The 21,901-nt window shown below is 45.9% G+C and overlaps 1 protein-coding gene across 2 annotated transcripts in view; it reads right to left on the bottom strand.

Annotated features, from left to right (window-relative positions):
• The window catches only part of CLMN (calmin), a 558,733-nt gene that overhangs the window by 141,299 nt on the left and 395,533 nt on the right, over positions 1 to 21,901 (bottom strand). The window lies entirely within an intron of this gene.

A 21,901-nucleotide genomic window follows, 5' to 3' on the forward strand; every position in this document is an offset into this window, starting at 1 on the left:
CGTAGTGCAGAGTGGTAGTGCATAGTGCAGAGTGCAGAGTGGTAGTGCGTAGTGCAGAGTGCAGAGTGGTAGTGCATAGTGCAGAGTGGTAGTGCGTAGTGCAGAGTGCAGAGTGGTAGTGCAGAGTGCAGAGTGCAGAGTGGTAGTGCGTAGTGCAGAGTGGTAGTGCGTAGTGCAGAGTGGTAGTGTGTAGTGCAGAGTGCAGAGTGGTAGTGCGTAGTGCAGAGTGGTAGTGCGTAGTGCAGAGTGGTAGTGCGTAGTGCAGAGTGGTAGTGCGTAGTGCAGAGTGCAGAGTGGTAGAGCGTAGTGCAGAGTGGTAGTGCGTAGTGCAGAGTGGTAGTGCGTAGTGCAGAGTGCAGAGTGGTAGTGCGTAGAGCAGAGTGCAGAGTGGTAGTGCGTAGTGCAGAGTGGTAGTGCAGAGTGGTAGTGCGTAGTGCAGAGTGGTAGTGCGTAGTGCAGAGTGGTAGTGCGTAGTGCAGAGTGGTAGTGCGTAGTGCAGAGTGGTAGTGCAGAGTGCAGAGTGGTAGTGCAGAGTGGTAGTGCAGAGTGCAGAGTGGTAGTGCAGAGTACAGAGTGCAGAGTGGTAGTGCGTAGTGCAGAGTGGTAGTGCGTAGTGCAGAGTGGTAGTGCGTAGTGCAGAGTGGTAGTGCAGAGTGCAGAGTGGTAGTGCAGAGTGCAGAGTGGTAGTGCAGAGTGCAGAGTGGTAGTGCAGAGTGCAGAGTGGTAGTGCAGAGTGGTAGTGCAGAGTGCAGAGTGGTAGTGCGTAGTGCAGAGTGCAGAGTGGTAGTGCGTAGTGCAGAGTGGTAGTGCGTAGTGCAGAGTGGTAGTGCGTAGTGCAGAGTGCAGAGTGGTAGTGCGTAGTGCAGAGTGGTAGTGCGTAGTGCAGAGTGGTAGTGCGTAGTGCAGAGTGGTAGTGCGTAGTGCGTAGTGCAGAGTGGTAGTGCGTAGTGCAGAGTGGTAGTGCGTAGTGCAGAGTGGTAGTGCGTAGTGCAGAGTGGTAGTGCGTAGTGCAGAGTGGTAGTGCGTAGTGCAGAGTGCAGAGTGGTAGTGCGTAGTGCAGAGTGCAGAGTGGTAGTGCGTAGTGCAGAGTGGTAATGTGTAGTGCAGTGCAGAGTGGTAGTGCGTAGTGCGTAGTGCAGAGTGGTAGTGCGTAGTGCAGAGTGGTAGTGCGTAGTGCGGAGTGCAGAGTGGTAGTGCGTAGTGCAGAGTGGTAGTGCGTAGTGCAGAGTGCAGAGTGGTAGTGCGTAGTGCAGAGTGGTAGTGCGTAGTGCAGAGTGCAGAGTGGTAGTGTGTAGTGCAGAGTGGTAGTGCGTAGTGCAGAGTGGTAGTGCGTAGTGCAGAGTGCAGAGTGGTAGTGCGTAGTGCAGAGTGCAGAGTGGTAGTGCGTAGTGCAGAGTGGTAGTGCGTAGTGCAGAGTGGTAGTGCGTAGTGCAGAGTGGTAGTGCGTACTGCAGAGTGGTAGTGCGTAGTGCAGAGTGGTAGTGCGTACTGCAGAGTGGTAGTGCGTACTGCAGAGTGGTAGTGCGTAGTGCAGAGTGGTAGTGCGTAGTGCAGAGTGGTAGTGCGTAGTGCAGAGTGGTAGTGCAGAGTGCAGAGTGGCAGTGCGTAGTGCAGAGTGGTAGTGCAGAGTGGTAGTGCAGAGTGCAGAGTGGTAGTGCGTAGTGCAGAGTGGTAGTGCGAAGTGCAGAGTGGTAGTGCGTAGTGCAGAGTGGTAGTGCGTAGTGCAGAGTGGTAGTGCAGAGTGCAGAGAGGTAGTGCGTAGTGCAGAGTGGTAGTGCAGAGTGCAGAGTGGTAGTGCAGAGTGCAGAGTGGTAGTGCAGAGTGCAGAGTGGTAGTGCAGAGTGGTAGTGCAGAGTGCAGAGTGGTAGTGCGTAGTGCAGAGTGCAGAGTGGTAGTGCGTAGTGCAGAGTGGTAGTGCGTAGTGCAGAGTGCAGAGTGGTAGTGCGTAGTGCAGAGTGCAGAGTGGTAGTGCGTAGTGCAGAGTGGTAGTGCGTAGTGCAGAGTGGTAGTGCGTAGTGCGTAGTGCAGAGTGGTAGTGCGTAGTGCAGAGTAGTAGTGCGTAGTGCAGAGTGGTAGTGCGTAGTGCAGAGTGGTAGTGCGTAGTGCAGAGTGGTAGTGCAGAGTGGTAGTGCGTAGTGCAGAGTGCAGAGTGGTAGTGCGTAGTGCAGAGTGGTAGTGCGTAGTGCAGAGTGGTAGTGCAGAGTGGTAGTGCGTAGTGCAGAGTGGTAGTGCGTAGTGCAGAGTGGTGGTGCGTAGTGCAGAGTGGTAGTGCGTAGTGCAGAGTGGTAGTGCGTAGTGCAGAGTGGTAGTGCGTAGTGCGGAGTGGTAGTGCGTAGTGCAGAGTGCAGAGTGGTAGTGCGTAGTGCAGAGTGGTAGTGCGTAGTGCAGAGTGCAAAGTGGTAGTGCGTAGTGCAGAGTGGTAGTGCGTAGTGCAGAGTGGTAGTGCGTAGTGCAGAGTGCAGAGTGGTAGTGCGTAGTGCAGAGTGCAGAGTGGTAGTGCGTAGTGCAGAGTGGTAGTGCAGAGTGGTAGTGCAGAGTGCAGACTGGTAGTGCAGAGTGCAGAGTGGTAGTGCGTAGTGCAGAGTGGTAGTGCGTAGTGCAGAGTGGTAGTGCGTAGTGCAGAGTGCAGAGTGGTAGTGCGTAGTGCAGAGTGCAGAGTGGTAGTGCGTAGTGCAGAGTGGTAGTGCAGAGTGGTAGTGCAGAGTGCAGAGTGGTAGTGCAGAGTGCAGAGTGGTAGTGCAGAGTGGTAGTGCAGAGTGCAGAGTGGTAGTGCGTAGTGCAGAGTGCAGAGTGGTAGTGCGTAGTGCAGAGTGGTAGTGCGTAGTGCAGAGTGCAGAGTGGTAGTGCGTAGTGCAGAGTGCAGAGTGGTAGTGCGTAGTGCAGAGTGGTAGTACGTAGTGCAGAGTGGTAGTGCGTAGTGCAGAGTGGTAGTGCGTAGTGCAGAGTGGTAGTGCGTAGTGCAGAGTGCAGAGTGGTAGTGCGTAGTGCAGAGTGGTAGTGCGTAGTGCAGAGTGGTAGTGCATAGTGCAGAGTGCAGAGTGGTAGTGCGTAGTGCAGAGTGCAGAGTGGTAGTGCGTAGTGCAGAGTGGTAGTGCAGAGTGGTAGTGCAGAGTGCAGAGTGGTAGTGCAGAGTGCAGAGTGGTAGTGCAGAGTGGTAGTGCAGAGTGCAGAGTGGTAGTGCGTAGTGCAGAGTGCAGAGTGGTAGTGCGTAGTGCAGAGTGGTAGTGCGTAGTGCAGAGTGCAGAGTGGTAGTGCGTAGTGCAGAGTGCAGAGTGGTAGTGCGTAGTGCAGAGTGGTAGTGCGTAGTGCAGAGTGGTAGTGCGTAGTGCAGAGTGGTAGTGCGTAGTGCAGAATGGTAGTGCGTAGTGCAGAGTGGTAGTGCGTAGTGCAGAGTGCAGAGTGGCAGTGCGTAGTGCTGAGTGCAGAGTGGTAGTGCGTAGTGCAGAGTGCAGAGTGGTAGTGCGTAGTGCAGAGTGCAGAGTGGTAGTGCAGAGTGCAGAGTGCAGAGTGGTAGTGCATAGTGCAGAGTGGTAGTGCGTAGTGCAGAGTGGTAGTGCGTAGTGCAGAGTGGTAGTGCGTAGTGCAGAGTGGTAGTGCGTAGTGCAGAGTGCAGAGTGGTAGTGCGTAGTGCAGAGTGGTAGTGCAGAGTGCAGAGTGGTAGTGCGTAGTGCAGAGTGGTAGTGCGTAGTGCAGAGTGGTAGTGCGTAGTGCAGAGTGCAGAGTCGTAGTGCGTAGTGCAGAGTGCAGAGTGGTAGTGCGTAGTGCAGAGTGGTAGTGCAGAGTGGTAGTGCAGAGTGGTAGTGCGTAGTGCAGAGTGGTAGTGCTTAGTGCAGAGTGGTAGTGCGTAGTGCAGAGTGGTAGTGCGTAGTGCAGAGTGGTAGTGCGTAGTGCAGAGTGGTAGTGCAGAGTGCAGAGTGGTAGTGCGTAGTGCAGAGTGGTAGTGCAGAGTGGTAGTGCAGAGTGCAGAGTGCAGAGTGGTAGTGCGTAGTGCAGAGTGGTAGTGCAGAGTGCAGAGTGGTAGTGCGTAGTGCAGAGTGGTAGTGCGTAGTGCAGAGTGGTAGTGCATAGTGCAGAGTGGTAGTGCGTAGTGCAGAGTGGTAGTGCAGAGTGCAGAGTGGTAGTGCAGAGTGCAGAGTGGTAGTGCAGAGTGGTAGTGCATTGTGCAGAGTGGTAGTGCGTAGTGCAGAGTGCAGAGTGGTAGTGCGTAGTGCAGAGTGGTAGTGCAGAGTGGTAGTGCGTAGTGCAGAGTGGTAGTGCGTAGTGCAGAGTGGTAGTGCGTAGTGCGTAGTCCAGAGTGGTAGTGCGTAGTGCAGAGTGGTAGTGCGTAGTGCAGAGTGGTAGTGCGTAGTGCAGAGTGGTAGTGCGTAGTGCAGAGTGGCAGTGCGTAGTGCAGAGTGGCAGTGCGTAGTGCAGAGTGGTAGTGCGTAGTGCAGAGTGGTAGTGCGTAGTGCAGTGCAGAGTGGTAGTGCGTAGTGCAGAGTTTTAGTGCAGAGTGCAGAGTGGTAGTGCGTAGTGCAGAGTGGTAGTGCAGAGTGGTAGTGCAGAGTGCAGAGTGGTAGTGCGTAGTGCAGAGTGGTAGTGCAGAGTGGTAGTGCGTAGTGCAGAGTGGTAATGCGTAGTGCAGAGTGGTAGTGCGTAGTGCAGAATGGTAGTGCGTAGTGCAGAGTGGTAGTGCAGAGTGCAGAGTGGGAGTGCAGAGTGGTAGTGCGTAGTGCAGAGTGGTAGTGCATAGTGCAGAGTGGTAGTGCGTAGTGCAGAGTGGTAGTGCGTAGTGCAGAGTGGTAGTGCGTAGTGCAGAGTGCAGAGTGGTAGTGCAGAGTGCAGAGTGGTAGTGCGTAGTGCAGAGTGCAGAGTGGTAGTGCGTAGTGCAGAGTGGTAGTGCGTAGTGCAGAGTGGTAGTGCGTACTGCAGAGTGGTAGTGCAGAGTGGTAGTGCGTACTGCAGAGTGGTAGTGCGTAGTGCAGAGTGGTAGTGCGTAGTGCAGAGTGGTAGTGCGTAGTGCAGAGTGGTAGTGCAGAGTGCAGAGTGGCAGTGCGTAGTGCAGAGTGGTAGTGCAGAGTCGTAGTGCAGAGTGCAGAGTGGTAGTGCGTAGTGCAGAGTGGTAGTGCAGAGTGCAGAGTGGTAGTGCGTAGTGCAGAGTGGTAGTGCGTAGTGCAGAGTGGTAGTGCAGAGTGGTAGTGCGTAGTGCAGAGTGGTAGTGCGTAGTGCAGAGTGGTAATGCGTAGTGCAGAGTGTAGTGCGTAGTGCAGAGTGGTAGTGCGTAGTGCAGAGTGGTAGTGCGTAGTGCAGAGTGGTAGTGCGTAGTGGTAGTGCGTAGTGCAGAGTGGTAGTGCAGAGTGCAGAGTGGTAGTGCAGAGTGGTAGTGCGTAGTGCAGAGTGGTAGTGCGTAGTGCAGAGTGGTAGTGCGTAGTGCAGAGTGGTAGTGCAGAGTGCAGAGTGGTAGTGCGTAGTGCAGAGTGGTAGTGCGTAGTGCAGAGTGGTAGTGTGTAGTGCAGAATGGTAGTGCGTAGTGCAGAGTGGTAGTGCGTAGTGCAGAGTGGTAGTGCAGAGTGGTAGTGCGTAGTGCAGAGTGGTAGTGCAGAGTGGTAGTGCATAGTGCAGAGTGGTAGTGCAGAGTGGTAGTGCGTAGTGCAGAGTGGTAGTGCAGAGTGGTAGTGCAGAGTGCAGAGTGGTAGTGCGTAATGCAGAGTGGTAGTGCGTAGTGCAGAGTGGTAGTGCGTAGTGCAGAGTGGTAGTGCGTAGTGCAGAGTGGTAGTGCGTAGTGCAGAGTGGTAGTGCGTAGTGCAGAGTGGTAGTGCGTAGTGCAGAGTGCTAGTGCAGAGTGCAGAGTGGTAGTGCGTAGTGCAGAGTGGTAGTGCGTAGTGCAGAGTGGTAGTGCGTAGTGCAGAGTGGTAGTGCGTAGTGCAGAGTGGTAGTGCAGAGTGGTAGTGCGTAGTGCAGAGTGGTAGTGCAGAGTGCAGAGTGGTAGTGCGTAGTGCAGAGTGGTAGTGCGTAGTGCAGAGTGGTAGTGCATAGTGCAGAGTGGTAGTGCGTAGTGCATAGTGGTAGTGTGTAGTGCAGAGTGGTAGTGCAGAGTGGTAGTGCGTAGTGCAGAGTGGTAGTGCGTAGTGCAGAGTGGTAGTGCGTAGTGCAGAGTGGTAGTGCAGAGTGGTAGTGCGTAGTGCAGAGTGGTAGTGCGTAGTGCAGAGTGGTAGTGCAGAGTGGTAGTGCAGAGTGCAGAGTGGTAGTGCAGAGTGGTAGTGCGTAGTGCAGAGTGGTAGTGCGTAGTGCAGAGTGGTAGTGCAGAGTGGTAGTGCAGAGTGCAGAGTGCGTAGTGCAGAGTGCGTAGTGCAGAGTGCAGAGTGCAGAGTGCAGAGTGGTAGTGCGTAGTGCAGAGTGCATAGTGCAGAGTGGTAGTGCAGAGTGGTAGTGCGTAGTGCAGAGTGGTAGTGCGTAGTGCAGAGTGGTAGTGCGTAGTGCAGAGTGGTAGTGCAGAGTGGTAGTGCGTAGTGCAGAGTGGTAGTGCGTAGTGCAGAGTGGTAGTGCGTAGTGCAGAGTGGTAGTGCAGAGTGGTAGTGCAGAGTGCAGAGTGGTAGTGCAGAGTGCAGATTGGTAGTGCAGAGTGCAGAGTGGTAGTGCAGAGTGGTAGTGCAGAGTGCAGAGTGGTAGTGCAGAGTGGTAGTGCAGAGTGCAGAGTGGTAGTGCAGAGTGCAGAGTGGTAGTGCAGAGTGCAGATTGGTAGTGCAGAGTGCAGATTGGTAGTGCAGAGTGCAGATTGGTAGTGCAGAGTGCAGATTGGTAGTGCAGAGTGCAGAGTGCAGATTGAGAGTGCAGAGTGCAGATTGGTAGTGCAGAGTGCAGAGTGGTAGTGCAGAGTGCCTAAAACACATTGCCATTTACAATACCATTATCTCTAACTTAAAACAAACCCGAGCCCTAATGCATTCCTAATGCTTGTTTTTATTTTGATTTTCTCAGCAACTACTGAACGGGTTTACACCATTTAACAAAAAGAGTTCTTTCTGAACCAAGGGCTACCTTTTTGCCAAATTTGGTGTAATTCCATTCAGCAGTTCGGGCTATAGCCGTGTCTAAAATTTCCTATGGAAATTAACATGGAGAAAACACGTTTTGGGGATTTTTAATTTTTTTAACATTACTACAGCCTGAACCGCTGGTGTAAAATCCATTCAGTAGTTTCAAAGATATTTAAGTTTAAAAAATAAAGATATCTGGGATCCAAAAATCCTACTGAAACTTGATTGGCTGCCAACACTTCAACCAGGATGCGTTGGCATCTATAATGGGACTAGGCTTGAAGCCCAGTCCCACAAAAAAAGTAAAAAATAAAGAAAAGAGGGCAGAGTAGGAATACCGTGATACCCCAGATATGGTGGGGTGGGGGGTCCCACCGTGACCCTGCCGGGGGTTAAAAGCATTTTTAAAAACAATTTTGGTGGGAGCCGTGCAGGATCTGCAAATCTCGCCGAACACAAAAAAAACGAAGCACGAGCCCCAGCGCATCATTATTATTTGGCTCCCGGAAGGGCCAGGGGCATTGTGTAAATAAAGGAGTGAATGCATGAGCCCCGCTCCTGGGGTTTATTATGCCACAGGGACCACCACCTCCCTGGGGGTTCATTATTGATTAATGTGGGGGAGGCCCATACGTACTACCCCGCTGCCCCGGAACCACCACCTCCCAGGCCCGTCTTAAAGTTTAGTGAGGACCCCCCTCGCCAGGGATTTTCTTGAAAGAATGAGAGGGCCCACGTGGACCCCCTCTCATCAGGCTTTAATTTTGAAAAGTAGCAGGGGGGCCACGAGGACCCCCCTGCAGCCCTGGGGACGGCCACCTTCCTGAGGCTCTTGCAAATTTGAATGTGGGTGGCTACGTGGACATCGCAGCCCTAGGGAAAACCTCCTCCCGGGGCAAATGACAAAAAAAGGAGGGGGCCACGCAGCTAATAAAGACCCTGGGGACCGCCACCCCCAGGGCCTGTTCCTGCAATGTCCCGGGGTGCCCACCACCAGGACATTGCAGTTGGAGCTTCACCGTTCCCACCAAGCCACAGCAAATGCTGCTAGGCTTTCTGCAAACAAGAGTATTAAAAATACTCTCACTTGCTGAAAACAAAGCCGAATTGGTTTTGGACAGTGGAAGCTGCATGTTCAGCAGCTCACTGGGCAGGGACCGGGGGTCCTTGAGGTTCCCAGCAGTCACAGTGGTGAATGGGCGCCCTAGAGGCACCCATTTTAAATTGCCTAGCCCTGGGGGATGAGGTCCACAGGGCTCATTTCAGGCTGGGGAGGTGGGCAGCACAGCCCCCCTCCCCATCTGTAAATGACCGAGCCTCAGGGAAATGGGTCTCCAGGGCCTATAAGAGTCCGGAGAGGGGGGCCACATGGCTCCCCTCCCCTAGTATTAATGTAAAACATTTTTTAAAAGGCCGGGTCCGGAATGATGAGGTCCCTGGGGCCAAAATGGGCACGGGGATGCAGGTCACCTGGCCCCCTCCCCCATTCACTACAGCCTGGTCCCTGGAGATTGAGTCCCCAGGGCCAAAATTGGCTCCCGTTATACACAAATAAATAAATAAAGAAAGACAGGCAGGTTGACGGAGGCTCTGCCCATTTTCTGCACCACTCTGCAAGCACACTCCAAAAGTTCCTTGGGGGTCAAAAAGCCCTCCTGTTACCTCCAGAAAGTCCCACACAGCAGGATTGCTGAGAGGTCTTTGGAGGCCACGCCCCTTTTCTCTACCACTCTGCAAACGTGCCTACTGGTGTGCTGTTGGTTGGGGATAAAGTCCCCTTGGACACAGAGGGACCTTGGGGCCAACATGCCCTCCTGGTACCTCCAGGATGTCCCACACAGCGGGTTTGATAAGAGGTCTTCAAAGACTATGCCCCCTTTCTTCATCACTATGCAAACGTGCCTCCTGGTGCACTGCTGGTTGGGCGATGAAGTCCCCTTGGCTGCTGAGGGTCCTTGGTGGCCAACTACCACTCCTGTTATCTCCAGTAACTCTCACACAGCAGGATTGCTGAGAGGTTGTCGGAGGCCATGCCCCCTTTTTCCACCACTATGCAAACATGCCTCCTGGTGCACTGCTGTTTGGGGGATGAAGTCGACTTGAATGCTGAGGGTCCTTGGGGGCCAGGAACCTCTTCTGTTACCTTCAGAAAGTACAAGACAGCAGGATTGCTGAGAACTGGTTGGAGGTCCTGCCCCCTCCTCCACCGCTCTGCAAATGTGACTATTAGTAAAAAAAACAACATAAAAATTCACTTAAAAAAAAAAAGGTTACAGAGATGTTATAGTTAGGAATTAGCATTAAAAACCTTAGAAATTCACTGAAAAAAACCAAAGGTCACAGGGATATTATAGTTAGGATCAGGTTTCACACATACAAAACCAGTTAAATTTAGCAGTTATAGTTAGCTACGCTAACAATAACTGGTGCCCCCTGCAATGCACTGCTTATGATCTTGCATATTACATCAGTCATGGCATGGTCGCTGATGACATCACTCATGACATCATCCACAGAATTACTGATGCACAAACTCACAACCCCATAGTACCTTTCATACACCTACTCCCACGTAACCATTCACACACCCATTCACAGACCCATGCCAGCAATTACATACCCACTTACTGATTCATATATCTACACGCTCATCTACTTACTCACCCATAAAGCCACTGATATACCCACTCACTTACTATTACAGCCACTGACCTATCCACTCATACACTCATACATCTACTCACACACTGAGACGATCACCCTTAGAGCTACTCACACACCTATTCACTCACCCATACAGTCAATCACACAGCCACTTACTCACCCATATAGATAAACACACACACACCCACTTACTCATACAGATACTAACACATACTCACTCACCTATACAGTCACTGACACAAGCGCACACTCACCCATACAGCCACTCTCACATTCACTCACTACCCTATACAGTCACTGACTCACCCACTCACTCATCCATACAGGCAGTCACATATCCCCCTCACTCACCCACTCAGACAACCAAACAGGTACTAAGACAACCAATCACTCACCCATACAATCACTCAAGTACCCACTTACATACCCATACAGCCACTTAGATACCAACTGACAGACTAATACAGTTATTCACATAACCAGTCACTCACCTATACATTCACTGAGACACCTAATCACTCACTTATGCAGTCAGTCATGCACCCACTGAATCATCCTTGCAGGCATCGTTCACCCACTGATTCACCAATACACCTTGGTACATATATATAACACATAAACTTTTTTAAAACACTCAGTCATTGGATGATGTCATGAGTGTTATCATTTGAGATGTTATAATTAGCTCAGCCTTAATTGCTGAATTTCACTGGTTTTGTACGAGGGAAACCTGACCTTAACTATAACGCCCCTGTAACCTTTGGTTGTTTCCAATGAATTTCTAAGGTTTCATTAATCCTATTTCCGTACTAGAACGTCCCTGTAACCTTTGGTTTTTTCAGTTAATTCCATTTGCAAACTATAAAGTCCTTGTAAGCTTTGGTATTTTTCAGTGTGTGTGTATATATATATATATATATATATATATATATATATATATATATATATATATGTATATATATATATATATATATATTACCTACTGGCGGTCGCCAGTAGGTATATATAGTTAGGATTTTTTTCCTATGGGATTTTTGAAAATTCTATGTCAAATAACTTTGGCGTTTGTGGACGGAATTGGCTGAAATTTTCAGGAAAATGGCACATTTTGTTTCTGAGCAGCCCCTGAAAATTGGGGGGGGGGTTCGTCCAGGGGGGGTTGAGAAAAAAGGGGGGTCCCAAAACGTGTTTTTAACATTGAGTTTTCCAAAGGGCGGTTGGCCTCACTTTTAGCCCGAACGGCTGAATGGATTTGCACGAAACTTGGCAAAATTCTAGGGACTGGTAGCCCGATGTGCCTTTTGTAGGTCTCAATATATGTGCTACAGTGGATTTTGAGAAATTAACGTTTAAAAAAAGATATATATCTGTAACAGCGGACCGGGCAGCGCTCCAGTACGCGTACTTTTCGCGCAACGGAGCTTTGTGAAGCGAAGCTGATTGGTTCTCCGGCGTCTGTAAACATTCCAAACAGTCCGTAGCGGCCGCCATCTTGTCTCTCGGTAGGATCGAGAGACAAGAGGAGGCCAAAGCGAAGGGGCAAATGACCATAAGGGGGCATAGTAGATCCTCGCTGACCCCCTAGGTTTGATGTGGAGGTTTTAAAAGGGCCCCGCGGGGCAAAAAAAAATAATAATAATAATAATCGAACGGCTGAATGGATTTGCACGAAACTTGGTAAAATATTAGGGACTGGTAGCCCGATGTGCCTTTGCTAGGTCTCAATATATGTGCTCCAGTGGATTTTGAGAAATTAACGTTCAAAAAAAGATATATATCTGTAACAGCGCTCCGCTTCGCGTAACGGAGGTTTGCGAAGCTGATTGGTCATTCTGTCACTGGGCTATAGTTGGGCTACATCTGGCTGATATTTGGGCTACATTTGTTTTTTTTGTCTCTGGCGGCCATCTTTGGGCTACATTGGGCTACATTGGGCTTCATTGGGCTTCATTGGGCTTCATTGGGCTACATTGGGCTACATTTGGGCTCCAACATATATATAGGCCAATGTAGCCCAATATATATTTTTCAAAGTTAATTTTCGTAAAAACCACTGGAGCATATATCTTGAGACATAGCAAAGGCACATCGGGCTACCAGTCCCTACAATTTTGCCAAGTTTCGTGGAAATCCATTCAGCCGTTCGAGCTAAAAGTGAGTCCAACCGCCCTATGGAAATGAAGGAAATGAATGGGTAATTTGTAATTAGCAAATAGCTCATCGCAAACTAGGAATGGTAAAGAATCGCTATTTATTCCTTAAAGTTCGCTATTTAGGAAATGCAAAAAACTTTGATGATACATATGGCGGTTCATCTCTAACAAGATAAGAAGCATAGGGATAGATTTATGATGACTGGCGCATCACCAGGGATGTGTTAGTCATTCTGTGCCGCTGTTCCGTCACCTATGGTGTGCTGCATTTACAATGCGGCGCATCATGGGGCAAAAACAGCACAGATGCGTGATGTATCTGTGCCGTAAAGGTGGCGCATTGCTGGAGTTGTATCGCAAGTGTGATGAAGCTCCAGCAAGGGTCGGGGGTGCCCCTGTCGCAGGGTTTCTGTTCTCACACAGAACTGTGGACAGAGGATTGGAACCTCGGCGAATTAGGGTGCCCCAAAACTCACCTTAGTAATCAAAAACCCCTTAGCAAGCTAGGTACAGTGTCACATTGGATATAACAAACTCTCAATGTTTAGACAATCCAGAATATGAACTTATAGTACCTCAGGATACGTGGAACTCATGAACAGTCGGTCGTTATATATTTCTTAGAAACCAGAACATGGAGTTAAGAAGAACACATGTGTATTTGAAATGTTTATTTACTAATGCCGTCTTCTCAGGCGTAGTATCTTAGATAATACAAGTACACATATTATCAGTAGCAAAATTACCAGCATAGTTACTAGTACATAAAAAGCGAATGGTGACAGTATGTTAACATGCTGTAAATGAATAAGAGTTAGCAACACTTATAAGCAGCCACGGGCCGTGGAGGGAGTTACGGTGGGGCAGGGAGGCGGGGAGGGGGAGGGGCAGGGTGGAGAGGGCTCCACCCTGCCCCTCCCCCTCCCCGCCTCCCTGCCCCACCGTAACTCCCTCCACGGCCCGCGGCTGCTTATATCTCACCCTCCCTAATACACATATTATATTATTTGCTAAGAAGGTCTGTTTGTGTTGGTTTAGGGCGTGCCCATACTTTAGTGTCTTAGATTTGAAGGAATCACATCAGCATACACCAGCTCTCTCTTCATGTGAACCGCATCAACTGTTGTGTATGTGTGTTCGGCAAAGCAATATAAAACCCGCCTCATGCCCAGAATTGGCAGAAGCTGCACTTATGTTATGAGTATGAAGTCGTGGAGATCAGACCTCATAACAATTCTGTATCGTGTTGTTCTTGAAACTTCAGCACTCGCTGTACAGATATAGTTTAACAAGCAAAGCAGATAGTAGAGCAATAACATATTATTCTCATGTAAACCACGATGAACTACTAGGTTGAAAGCTAAAGCAACAACTAAGTGTCGTGTGCAGAAGTTGCAAAAAAGGAAAAATGGCGTTTAAACCGGTAATGAGCCCATGCTAACTTAACACGGTGTAAAGATATCCAGGACCTAGATGACACCTCCCCATGATCCGGAAACAAACTGAATAAGATAATAGAAGTGCCATCTCATGAGAGCAGATTGCAACTTTATATGTGGACGGTCCGCAAGGTAAAACATTAAAAACTAGGAAAATTTAATGCTAAAGAAAAATAAAACAGCCAAGTACTTTATCGAGTCTTAAGCCAATAGGCAAGCTAAATAATAAAAACTTGACAAATAAGTCAATGAATTGTCAATGAAATGCTAGTACTCAGCATATCAAACATGAAAAAGGTCTATGACATAACTGTGTATGCAAAATAAGCTGCAACAGCCTCCAATAGGAAGTCACCGTCTTCATCCGAAAAGAGTTCAGCCATCCAATTTAAAAGCGGAAAAGAACATACGTGCTCTCCCAGCACCGGATCCTCTATCACCATCAGAGGACAGCTCGGTGGGTTTTCAAGAAAGCTCTGTTCCAAGAAAGACTGTGTTGCCGCCAGTAAATTCCAGGGACCAATTAGTCCATGCATCAATGCCACAGCCATAATCCTTTCGCCAGGACAAACCAACTCGTGAGTAATGATAGGAGTCATCAGCTGATTAAAGTCGACGTCAGGAGAAACCGGTCCACAGAGACACAAATCAATGGCCCAATCGAAATCACAGGTCAGGCAGTGAAATACAGGCTGGACACAGGTGAAGTAGGAGAATCGAAAAGATAATCCATATGCCGTGCTTAATATCGCCAACGGCATTGTGCCATAATATTCTAGCATGCGATTGCGGAACAGTGTCAGCAGCTGCAGGGCGGGAGCTTGCACAGGAGGGACATCCATATTTAAAAATGTAGAAAAGCACAAGAGCGTCCGCTGGTAATGCAAGTAAAAATGGGAATCCACGAAGCACAGTGGAAAAAATAGAATGAAAGAAAGCAGGGATGACTCCAAAGATTTTCTCAAATGAAGTCACGAGACCACTGGTAACAACTTTAAAAAAGTGCGCCAGGGCCTTTGTGGAGGACGCGTTAAAGATAGTCCGAACCATCTTGCTGAAATGGAAAGGCGAATCAGTATTGAAAAGGGTCTGCACCTCTGTACGGGTGTTCGCTATGTGAAGCACGAAAGTTTCACGGGCAGAACTCAAGGCCACCTCTCTCTGAGACAAAAGAGCTCTTATTCTTGCCATGCCGTTGAAATCTGCTCCCAAGGTTGGTATTTGTGGCCAGATTGAAAACTCCCTATGTTCATGTGTGGGAGGAAATAGAAAATTTCTGCAGCAAATAACCCGTTCACTTACTGTTACGATAAAAGGAATACTTTTAATTAACCCAGAACAATCTTCATTATTGAGCATCAAATAACTACCATTTTCCAACAACTTGAACGTGGGGATGATAGCAGGAACTGGCGTGCCTTGCAACACGCAAGCCATATTTGGTCGGTGTTTGTTGCATGAACCGTGTAACTGTATGTGCCTACACATTAGTGAATGATCTGGCGTCTCAGTGCATTCCTCTCCATTCAGATAAACTTCTTGATCATCTTTGAAACATCTGTATGTGTATGGAAGCGACCAGACCTCATGAAGAAAAGCACTACCTAAAGGTTCATAACGACCTATTGGTATATATTTCATACAATTTGAAAACTTATATAAAGCAAAAGGCAGCGTTATTAAACCGTGCATAAGGCACGTTGCCAAAAAACCCGCAATCCTCTGCTGATGATGTCACTGAGCATGTCATGAATGATGTAATATGTGACATCATCAGCAGTGGATTACGGGTAATAGTATCTCTAGTTTACTCCCCTATAGCTGTCTTTCTTTTAACATAAGTGTCTGTTTCCTTCCCTTATACTTACTGTTCTTTTTTTTTAAAAAAAATTTTGGTTCACTTCCGGTTCGCGTACCGGCGAGCGAACTGGGAAGCGAACTACGAGAAATAGAGGTTGGCACAGTTCCAAATATTGTACCAATTTTTTAATAACGGGGAGGTAGTTCTGAAAAGAACTTTTTTTTAAATTGTTTTTGTTGTTTTATATTTTTTTTATTATTTTTCTGAACATTTTTTTACTTTTTTTGAATTTTTCTGAACAGTTTTATATTTTTTGGGGTTTTTCTTGGAGGGGGCAATGAAAACGATTCATTGTAAAGGGCTCAACAGGAGCAACAAAACAAAAAAAAAGTATTTATTATTTGGGGCGTTTCGTACAAACTTGCATATGATAGTCAGAGCTCTGTTGATCAGAGTGATGCTTCTTTCTCCGTAGCAAATGAATCCACTGCAATATACGCAGACTTGTTTTACTTCATGAAATCTCGTTTGTATATTTGGCACCATCTCCCTGCCCTCTGGTCCCGTTACTTCCGGTACAACAGATCTTCTGGCCATAATAGGGAGATTATCTAGGTCGTTACGAAACTGTGCAGCACTGTAGTTGTTAGGATGCCACCTAGTCATATGGCGATGCATTGTGTAGTTTCCGAAACTGTATTTTTTGTCGGTCCCTCTGGACAGTCTATCTTGACATATAAGGCAAGTTACGTATCTTGCATTTACTTTTTTCTGACCTTTGGGAATTTTACAAAATTGCCAAATGAAGTTTTCTTTCCGGTGAGACGTCCTGGGCTCCTCAGGCAAAAAGTGCCTCTCTTCGTGCTCGTCGTCCTGTTCCTCTTCTTCCTCTTCTTGCTGAATTATAACTTGAGCAGGTGGTCCACTCTTCCTTGGATGTGGTGGAGGTGGTGGGGAAGCACCAGCTGAAGCTACTAAAGAAGCCATTGCTCACTGGTAACAAAGGGTCTTTCTCTAACAATGATGAAAGTCAGAGTGAGGAAAGAAGGAGGGATTTTCATCATTTGGGAAAAACAATAGTTCTCAACCAATGAAAAGTGTTCATTTTAGATTATATGACCTAGTCTTACATCATTAGGAAACCAAAAGTGAAATGAACCAATGAAAAGTGTTATTACCAAGTCACATGACCTGCTGTGTTTACGTTAAGCGCTTTGCAGGGCCTCCCGGTTTGCTTCCAGAAACCTGTGCTTTGCGACTCGGTAAGCGTACCAGTTCGCTAACGTAGCACGTCATATGACGTATCACGCGACAACGCGAAACGTCATGCGGACGGGAGGCGTCACGATGTTGTTTTCTAACGCGGCAGTTGCGGTAAAGAAACGTTTACCGGCTCGCGGTCTATTTCGCGGCATCAAGGTCAGCTAACGGGAAGCTTCCCGATTCGCGAAGCGGGAACGAAGAAAAAAAAATATTTTAAAAAAAAATTATTAATAAACATAAAATATATTTTTGGATTTAAAGAAGAATACATTTTACAGCTACAGATATTAGCTGTTAAAAAACCAATGAAATTCACTGAAAAAAACATAGGTTATAGACCATATATAGTTAGGAATTAGCATTTACAAAACCTTGAAAATTCACTGAAAAAACCATAGGTTATAGACCATATATAGTTAGGAATTAGCATTTAGAAAACCTTATTTTACTCACACAAAACCATTGAAATTCCATATATAGTTAGTTGCACTAACTATATATCGCGCACCCGCAATCCACTGCTGATGATGTCACATATTACATCATTCATGACATGGTCAGTGACATCACTGATGACATCACTGATGACATCTCAAATGACATCACTGATGACATCACTGATGACATCTCAAATGACATCACTGATGACATCATGACACACCAATACCAGTTACTACATACGCACTCACTGATTCCTACGTCTACACACACATTCACTCATTCACCCATACAATCACTCATACATACAGTCACTCATTATTACAACACTATCATATGCACTCATACACCTATGCAGACAGTCACACACTGCCACTCATCCATGGAGTTACTCACACACCAAGTCAGTCCTGTAAAGAATCAATCACACTTCCATTTCTTCATCTATACAGTTAAACACAGAACACCATACTTCAGTGACATCACTGATGACATCACTAATGACATCTGAAATGACATCACTGATGACATCTCAAATGACATCACTGATGACATCATGACACACCAATACCAGTTACTACATACGCACTCACTGATTCGTACGTCTACACACACATTCACTTATTCACCCATACAATTACTCATACATACAGTCAGTTATTATTAGAACACTATCATATGCACTCATACACCTAGTCAGTCCTGTGAAGAATCAATCACACTTCGATTTCCTCATCTATAGTTAAACACAGAACACCATACTTTTCACACATATACTAACACATACTTACTCTCTTATACAATCACTGATACAAGTACACATTGATATGCACAGCGTCACACACCTCCCAGCCAGCCACACACACACTCAGTCTTCCATCCATCCAGTCATTCTTCAATATGTAAAACGTATTTAAACTTTACAAAAACACACAGACACTAGATGATGTCATCAGTGATGTCATCAGTGATGTCACTGACCATGTCATGAATGATGTAATATGTGACATCATCAGCAGTGGATTGCGGGTGCGCGATATATAGTTAGTGCAACTAACTATATATGGAATTTCAATGGTTTTGTGTGAGTAAAATAAGGTTTTCTAAATGCTAATTCCTAACTATATATGGTCTATAACCTATGGTTTTTTCAGTGAATATATATATATATATATAGATATATGTATGTATATTACCTACTGGCGATAGCCAGTAGGTATATATAGTTAGGACCTAGCTACCATAGGAAATCCGCAACATTCTATTGGGAATAACTTTGGCGCCGGTTGAAGAATTTGCGTGTAATTTTCCAAAATTTAGGCCAGCTCCGCTCCGCTTCTTCCCTGGAAGTTTCGGGGGGATTCGTCATGCGGGGGCCGAGAAAAAAGAGGGGTCCCAAAACGTGTTTTCCCCATGTTAATTTTCATAGGACGAATAGACAAGGCTACAGCCCGAACCGCTGAATGGAATTACACCAAACTGTGCAAAATTGTAGGGACTGGTACGCAGAAGTGCCTTCTCTATATTTGGTGAAAATTGCTCCAGTGGTTTTTATGAAAATTAACTTAAAAAACACATATATATCTGGGCAGAGCCTAACACACATCTCATCGCGAGATCTGATTGGCTGTCAGCACTTCATCCAAGAAGTGTTGGCAGCCATCTTGGGACCAATATACATGATAGCACCTCTTTAAAAAGCATTGCAGTTAATAGAAGGTTTTAAGACTTTAGTTACATTATAAATCATTTGTTGATGGTACCATACTAATTTTAGGAATTGTGGTGTGTTCTAAGGTGATTTTACCATGTGAAAAAGCCTTCTGCTGGGATATCATGAATCATGTTTGAAACAAAACTATTATCTCATGCTTTTCCCACAGTGGTTTGGAAGGGGATCTATAAGCTAAACTGAAAGCATATTTTCTGTAAATTCACATTATCTTTCTCAGTCATGTGAGAATGAAGTCTGACATTCTCAGTAAAACATGTACATCCAACAAGGACAGAGACTGTCAGTTGATTCCTTTCTGTTCTACTGCAGTTTCCCAGAGTGTTCTAAAGAACAACTAGAGCGCTAACAGTCCTACTTATTACAAAGGTATGGCACACCTGAAGCCATCTTGATTGCAATAACGTAGTAACTCTTAAAACATTTAATTTAAAAAGGAACAAAATGAGGGGGTTAATTTTGCCATAGAAAGTAGGATTAGTGCTTCAGAAAAAAAATTAGGGCACATTTTGAGTGACTTCTCAAATCCTCTTCTATTTCATTAAAAAATTCTGACATGCAGTCTCCCATGATGGCCACCAGAGACAAAAGAGCCCAAATGTAGCCCAAATAGCACCCAGATGTAGCCCAAGTATAGCCCAATGACAGAATGTCCCAGAGTGTTCTAAAGAACAACTAGTGCGCTAACAGTCTTACTTATGACAAAAGTATGGCACACCAGAAGCCATCTTGATTGGAATGAAGTGGTAAGTCTGAAAACATTTAATTTAAAAGGAACAAAATGAGGGGGTTCATTTTGCCATAGAAAGTATGATTAGTGCTTCAGAAAGAAAAATTAGGGCACATTTTGAGTGACTGCTCAAATCCTCTTCTATTTCATTAAAAAAATTCTGACATGCAGACTGAAACATGCACTTTGAATACCAGCAGCAGACTTCCCTGGTGAGCAGTAGCTTTACTACAGTGATATAATGAGCAACTAGAGTGCTAACATTCAGAATTAATGGCAAATGTGTGACACATCTGAATGCCTTCTTGATGGAACCAAAGTAAACAAGCATTGAAAATGCAATAGATCTCGCCCTCGTTTAAGTTAAAGCCATTCTGTTTGTAATGAGGTGGCTTTTTAGCTTTGCTTTTAATAGTGTTTTTCAAACTTTCATGTAAATAACATGCATATGTTTGCATATATGTATATATATGCATGCATTTATATTTGTATTTATATAGATATGCAGATTATATATGTTTATATATGTATGTGTATATATGTATATATATACACATACATATATATAAATGCATATATATGCATATATATATATGTGTATATGTGTGCGTGTAGATAGACCGAGGCACAAGAAAGCAGAAAAACAAACGTGAAGAACACAAAAAGGGGTCAGGGTAGATACACCCTGACCCCCTAGGCCTGCCCAGGTGGTCCCACAAGGACAAAAAAAGCCCACATTCAAAAAAAAACCAAAACCTGGTCTGTTTTTTTAACAATTACCCCCCGGGGGGACCAAATCGCGGCGGCATAGTGATGACGAAGTGTGGGGGGTCCACAATCCCCCCCCACACTGCCCCGGGGACCGCCACCCCTGGGGCAAAGCAACGCAGCCCCTTGGCGCATACTGGAGGCTCCTGGTGGGCTACTTGGCCCCCAGGGACCCCCAGTATGCAAGGGGAATTAGTTCCTATTCTGCAAACACGCCTGGGGTTGCGCTGCAGAGAGGTGTAAAAAAGGGTGTGGCCTCATTACACCTCTCTGCAATGCAGCCTCCTGGCGCATACTGCAGGTTCCAGGTGGGCTAGTTGGCCCCCAGGGACCCGCAGTATGCAAGGGGAATTAGTTCCCCCTCTGCAAACACGCCCGGGGGCTGCGTTGCAGAGAGGTGTAAAAAAGGGTGTGGCCTCATTACACCTCTCTGTAATGCAGCTCCCTGGCTTATATTGGAGGCTCCTGGTGGGCTAGTTGCCCCCCAGGGACCGCCAGTATGCAAAGGGAATTAGTTCCTACTCTGCAAACGCGCCAGGGGTTGCGCTGCAGAATATTGTAAAAAAGGGGGCGTGCCCTCTGAACACCTGCCTGCAAAAATGTAGTAAATCAGTATAAAAAAAATAACAATTAATACATTTAAAAATTGTCCTTTAAAAAAACCTTCGCAATTCAATGAAAAAAACCATAGGTTTCAGGCCTTATATAGTTAGGAATTAGCATTTAAAAAACCTTGCAAATTCACTTAAAAAACCATAGGTTTCAGGCCTTACATAGTTAGGAATTAGCATTTAAAAAACCTTGCAAATTCACTGAAAAAACCATAGGTTTCAGGCCTTATATAGTTAGGAATTAGCATTTAAAAAACCTTTGCAATTCACTGAAAAAACCATAGGTTTCAGGCCTTATATAGTTAGGAATTAGCTTTTAAAAAATCTTTGAAATTCACTCAAAAAACTATAAGTTTTAGGGGTGTTATAGTTAGCTGGACATTTCACTCATACAAAACCATTGAAATTGCTCCGATATAGTTAGTTGTACTAACTATATTTCGCGCACCCGCAATCCACTGCTGATGATGTCACATATTAGATCATTCATGACATGGTCAGTGACATCACTGATGACATCTCAAATGACATCACTGATGACATCACTGATGACATCATCCACGTGACAATCACATACACCTTTTCATATACTATTAACATTTTTCATCACTCTTTGTAAAATACAGAGTATCATATTTGAATCCATTGTCACAGCAATACAAGTATCTAAAAATCCACTCAGTGATTCATAGATGTATACACACATTTAATCACTTACCTGTAGATTCACTCATACATGCTGTAAATGAACAATAGAACACTATCAAAAATACTTATACACCTATATCGACATTAAACAACAGCACACATCCTATTCACATATGAAGTCATCCTACTCACTTATGCAAACAATGGATCATACTTACATATTTACTTAGCAAAACACTTATACAAACACCACTTCATCTATTCATTTAGATAGTAATTCATACTTAGTGAATTATAAAATCATTATTACAAGTATACATGTATCCATACAGTCACTCACACAATCATTGAGTCTTATGTATACTTATTTATATACAACAACTGACACATACACTGCCTTTTATTTTTCTAGTTTGTTGGACATGTACCATTGAGAAATATATTTGCTCATCACCACACCCATAAAGAGATTCACTCACCCAAACTGTTAGAACATGTAGTTTTAACTACATATATCTACTGAATCAACTATTCACACATCTTTGGACAGTCACACCCCCCCCACCGAACCACACACACTTTCACACTCCCATACAAATACTCAGTTAACTAATCAATAACTAATATAGACTTTCACA

The sequence above is a fragment of the Lissotriton helveticus genome, chromosome 9, assembly GCF_964261635.1.
Source record: "Lissotriton helveticus chromosome 9, aLisHel1.1, whole genome shotgun sequence".
NCBI classification, from domain to species: Eukaryota; Metazoa; Chordata; class Amphibia; order Caudata; family Salamandridae; genus Lissotriton; species Lissotriton helveticus.